This window comes from Mastomys coucha, unplaced genomic scaffold (genome assembly GCF_008632895.1).
Source record: "Mastomys coucha isolate ucsf_1 unplaced genomic scaffold, UCSF_Mcou_1 pScaffold9, whole genome shotgun sequence".
In the NCBI taxonomy this organism is placed as follows: Eukaryota; Metazoa; Chordata; class Mammalia; order Rodentia; family Muridae; genus Mastomys; species Mastomys coucha.
Genome location: NW_022196915.1, coordinates 32,486,948 through 32,492,920, shown reverse-complemented (window position 1 = coordinate 32,492,920; position 5,973 = coordinate 32,486,948). Strand labels below are relative to the sequence as shown.

Here is a 5,973-nt window from a genome sequence, read left to right as displayed (position 1 = left end):
CATCTACACAATGGAGTACTACTCAGCTATTAAAATCAATAAATTTATGAAATTCTTAGGGAAATGGACGGATCTGGAGAATATCATCCTGAGGTAACCCAATCACAAAAGAACAAACAAGGTATGTGTTAGCATCCAGAACCTGCCTGCTGCAGATATGTGGGCGGGTCCACAGGCCTGTCACCAGGGCAACGGCCACCATATTCCCAGAATCCATTGGGTTCAGCTCCCACCTTTACCTGGACTGCTACATCACGACATATATATATAATGGGTACTTTCCTCCATCTTTCTCTCTCTCTTCTTCTCTCTCTCCCCTTTCTCTTCCTGCACTGCTACCCCCCTACCCCCCTTCCAATTAAACCTCTTACACATGAAACTGCCTGGGCCTGGTGTCTGCAGACGCTTCCTGCCGCGACTCAAAACCCATCAGTATGCACTCTCTGATAAGTGGTTATTAGCCCAGAAGTTTGAAATACAGAAAGAACAACCCACATTCCTCAAGGAACTCAAGAAGAAGGAAGACCAAAAGGTGGACATTTCATTCCTTCTTAAAAGGGGAAACCAAATACCCACGGAAGGAGTTGCTGAGATTAACTATGGAGCAGAGACTGAAGGAAGGGCAAGCCAGCCTAAATATAGCTATCTCATGAGAGGCTCTGACAGTATCTGACTAACACAGATGTAGAGGCTCACAGCCATCCATCGAACTGAGTACAGGGTCCCCAGTGAAGGAATTAGAGAAAGGATCAATGGAGCTGAGGGGTTTGCAGCCCCTTAGGACGAACAACAATATGAACTAACTAGTACCCTCAGAGCTCCCAGGGTCTCAACCACCAACCAAGGACTGCACATGGAGGGGTCTGATTGTTCAGGCAGCATGTGTATAGTAGAGGATTACAAATTTGATCATCAATAGGAGGAGAGGAGCTCAGCCCTGTGAAGGTTCTGTGCCCCAGGGTAGGGGAATGCCTGGGCCAGAAAGTGGGAGAAGGCGGGGTGGCAGGCATGGGGGAGGGGGGAGGCAACAGGGGTTTGTCTTTGTTGTTTTTGTTTGTTTCTTTGTTTTTTGGAGGGGAAACTGGGAATGGAGAAATTTACATGTAAATAAAGAAAATATCTAAAAAAAAAAAAAAAAAAAAAAAAAAAAAAAAAAAAAAGACTTGTCTTTTTCTATCCCTGTTATAAAAGCAGAGAATCAGTTTAACTTATATCAGAATAAATGATTGGACGTGGCATCCAAAAGCTAAAATGATAATGTGTATGGGTGTCAATCGGCCACTTGGACACCTAAAGAGTAAAACTGGGGTTTCCTGAAAAGGCAGAAGTTGCACCTCCCAACTGAAATGTAATTTTTTCTCAGTTTCCAGCTTCAGACTCTTACTTGAATTTTCAGGATGGCTTACCACAGATTTCAATTTTGCCCTCTCAAAAGGTAGATACTTAGAAGGATGGAAAAGGATTAGGAGAGAGAACACCCAATAGCAGAGTTAGGAAGGCAGATATTAACTCTGTTTTTCTAAGACAAAATGGCAGATAGCTGTCAGGGGAGCTGGTAAGGCATAAGGGAAACTTGCATGATGAGTAGCTGGTGCCATGTAAGAACTGTAATTACAGTAGCACATTCCATGACCACTCAGACAGTAAAAACACAAGACTATTCAAATTCCACTGAGGCCTGGAAAGATAGCTCAGTGATTAAGAGCACTGGGTGCTCTTCCATAGGTCCTGAGTTCAATTCCCAGCCACCACATGGTGGCTCAAATTCAGCTGAAACCAAGGCTGACCAAGATGCCTGCTAAATGTCCCTTGCCTCATACTATTAGCTGTGCTGAGCTGTCTGCTCTATCCATCTGTCACTGTGGCACATAAAAATTCCAGGTAAGGATGGAAATAGGGAGCAAACCCTATTCAACAAAAACCCCAGATCATTCCTAAAAGTCATAATCTTCTTGTTTGCCTTGACTAATGACTAATTCTCCCTCCGCTTAAGTCTACACATAAGTTGAGCTTCTTCTCTCTCTCTCTTTCTCTCTCTCTATCTCTCTCTCTCTTTCTCTCTCTCCCTCCCTCCTTCCCCACCCCCCACATCTGTATGTGTGTGTATATCCTCTGTCTATATCCCCTCCCTCCCTCCCTTCCTCCTTTCTTCCATCATGTTTTACTTTCCTAGCCTTCACCACCCACAAGTATTATAGACTTAGGATATTCTAGGCTTATCTATACCAGTTCTGCTACTCTGAAGAATTCGATCATTATGCAATACTTGGACCAGGTTTGCAAATCTTGAAATCTCACTGCTCAAGTCTTATAAACATATGACACATTGCCAAGTTGTATCTAAGAGATGGTTTGCAGAGCACACCATCTGAAGGGAGGACAAACTATCCATAGTAGCCATGTGTAGAGAGATGATGAAGTCCTGAATAAATGTATATTATCATCATGAGCACAGTCATATCAATAACTCCAGTGCTACAAAATCATAGGAATGGCAAACCTTCCTAAGGTCAGGCTCAAAGCTCAACTACAAAGCCTCTGGTCCAAGAATAGATGTTGGGAACAACTGACTTTGGCTGAAACCATTGTGTTCAGAAACTATCAGCCACAGCTTCCACTTCTTGAAGTCTTGCAATCTGAAAACAATCCTCTACAGAGCCTTTCCCTTGGCATTAGCTGAGCCTCTTCTTTCAGCTGTATATAATAAGCCCATCTCCCTGCTCAGTGATATATTGAGAAGGCTACTCTGATTCCATAACGGGCTTCAAATTGGCATTTCAGGATACTCTGCCTAAGACTGTTAGCAACTGCTCCAGGTCCTCTTCAAGACAGAGGAGAGAGACTGGGTCTTGGGAGCCGCCCAGAAATTGGTTCGGGGAGCAAATGGGCTGCCCACTCAAGTTCAGGCTGATATCCATGCAGCTTTTCCTTTGACAAGACCCAACGGGGATTTTAACAATGCTGAAGGTAAGGAGAGGCTTTGAGTCTACCACCAGATTCTGATGAGGAGGGGATGGCCTCTGAGAGGCCACCAGAAGGCCCACAAATTTATGTAAGTTGATCCACGTGATGCAGAGAAAGGATGAGAGCCCCAGAGAACATCTAGAAAGACTTTTTGAAGCCTGTAGGACCTATACTGCTTTTGACCCAGAAGCCAGAGAAGCACCGGAAGCTATGAGCATGGCTTTTGTTAACCAAGATGCGCCTGACATCCCATGGAAGTTTCAGCCACTGAATGACTTTGAGGCCTGCCTCTGGCAACAAAAAGCCAGCCCCTATTTGCCTTTGAATGGTGCCACACCCACTCCAATGGAGTCTGCGAGGCAAGTCCAAAAGCTTGGCCACAGTCCTGAGGCAAAAAGTTTCAAGGAAACTGGTCTCCTGGAGGCCCTTGGTGTCCCCTAACACAGATGTGGTCCAGATTTGTCCTTGCGATAGTCGATGGAGGGTTTTTGTGTGCTTTCTTCCAGTATTGTCCTATTATAGGTATAGAGGTGCCCCCAAGGAATGATTTGCAACTAGCCAAGTTAGATTGAATGTTCTTTCCTGGCCTCCAACATCCTAGTCAATGCTGAGCCGACCCTGGGCTTGGAATTTTGTAAGAATGTTACTTATTCAAACGAATTGCCTCTAGCATTGTAAGAGAGATAGTGAAAGAAATCAGGCATTGCAGTTTACTAGATAAGAGTTAATAATCCCAGGGCAAGTTCAACAAAGTAAATTTAGAATTCTCATTACAGTCACGTATGACAGACTACATTACATAATAGAAGAAAACTGGTGGGCTTCTCTGGCAAATGGAGGTCTGCCACAAATACTTAGAATAACAGCTGAGTCACTCCCATATACAGGAATTTACTATGGTCTAGGAAGAAGATGGGTTGTGGCTTAGGACGGAGCTAGAGTATTGTATTATTCATGGAAAGGTTAGCAAGAATGGGACTCCTGGTGCATACTTCCGCTAGCCCAGAAGATTAGAATAGTTGGGTGTTTACTAAGGGCTGGCAGGTGGTGGGTTATAGAATAGACTAGAATTAGAACTATTTACACCTGGCTTCTAAGAATAAACTGACTTTAGATAAGGCTGACTTTATTTCAGTTGTTACCACTGCCTAGTTCCTGCAATTCTCATGTATATATGTTTCTATAGCATCACTATGCATCAGATGACCTCGATGCACCTTGACTGGTGTATTACCTAACTTCCCTTTTTCTTCTGTAATGACCATAAAAGCTTGATGCTTACTTTGAGAAATGACACTGAGATTCAGCACTCTCTTGTGATTGTGTCTGTTTGTCACTCACTGACTTCTTGCCCACCTGAGAACCTGAACCCTGATTCTCCCCGGGTTGAGAGACCCCAACTGGGTTGGCCTGTGGCAGAATGGCAAGACTTAGAGAGAGGCTTCAAGGGACAACTGACTTTGACACTCCTGCCTCAAGGATTCAAGAACTCACCTACCACCTTTGATGAAGCACTGAATGTGGATTTGGGTGAGTACCAGCGGGCCCACTCCCAAATAACTGTGCTCCAGTATGTATTTTCGGCCCCTGACTTGGAGACATGCCAGGAGGCCACATGAGACCCTTCTACAGGAGCTGAGTCAACTTGGCTACCAACCACTTGCTAAGAATGCTCAGCTCTGTCAACTTGATATCACCTGTCTGAGATACATATTCAAGGGTGGCTGGCCAACACATGCTGTCAGATGCCTCAGAAGTAAACCATCTTTAGCATCTAATCCCATCAACCCAAAGGCAAGTACAGGAATTTCTGGGCTCTGCCAGGTTTTGTAGACTTTGGATGCCAGGGTTCATGGAGATGGCCAAAACATTATATGAGTCCACCAGAGGCCAAGAAGACAAAATGGAATGGACCCCTGAGATGGACATGATCTTTAAGACTCAAAAAAAAAGCTTTATTGGAGGCTCCAGCCTCGGCTTTCCTAGACATTCACAAACCTTTCTACCTGTATGTGGATCAGAGAAAGGGGTTAGCAAAGTGGGTGCTCACCTAAACTTTGGGAGCATGAGAAAGACCTGTGGCTTATTTATCTAAGAAGCTGGACCCAGTGGCCCAAGAAGACGGCCACCCTGCTTCCAGATCACAGCTGCCCTTGCCCTGCTAGTCAAAGATTCTGATAAAATAACCATGGAGCAGGAACTTGTTAACACCATCCCCAATGCTATTGAAGGGACCCTCAAGAATCCACCCAGCCAGTGGCTGTCCAACAGCAGACTGGGATGCTTTCAGGTTCTACTTTTGAATCCCGTTCGCAAAAAATATAACCCATCATCTGCCCTAAACCCAGCCACCCTGCTACCTGACCCATCCTCACATGTGCAGCATGACTGCTCTATAGTTCTAGGGCACACCCAGAATGTCAGGCCAGACTTGACTGACATACCCTGGCCAGATGCAGACCATATCTACTTCACAAATGGGAGCAGCTTTATCCAGAATGAAATCAGGTATGCAGGGGTGGCTGTAATAGACTTGGACTCTGTTGTTTGGGCAGCTGCTTTGCCGCCAGGAACTTCAGCCCAGAAAGCTGAACTAAAGGCTCTAACCCAGGCTTTAAAACTGGCCAAAGGGGCCATAGCTAACATTTACACTAACATCAGAGGGGATTATTGACTACTGAAGGAAAAACCATCAAAAATAAGGAAAGAATACTTGCTTTATGGAGGCATTATGGCTTCCTCTCAAAGTGGCCATAATTCATTGCCCTGGGCATCAGAAATGGACATATCAGAAATAGCCCAAGGGAACAGGCTAACTGATAAAGCCAAAAGGGAGGCATCCCACACTTCCACTGCTGACATCCTGGTAGCTTTACAAGATACATGCTGCCCCAAGAGAATGCTTGATGGGCTTGTACCTCGGGACTTATCCCACGCATTTACGGCCTGGTGTTTGTTAGCATCACGACATCCAAAGCCTGTGGCGATACATGAGCCGGTCCACAGACC

At 45.1% G+C, this 5,973-nt stretch overlaps 1 long non-coding RNA gene across 5 annotated transcripts in view; it reads right to left on the bottom strand.

The window, feature by feature from the left end:
- Positions 1–5,973, bottom strand: part of LOC116085059 — a 122,943-nt gene that overhangs the window by 114,874 nt on the left and 2,096 nt on the right. The window lies entirely within an intron of this gene.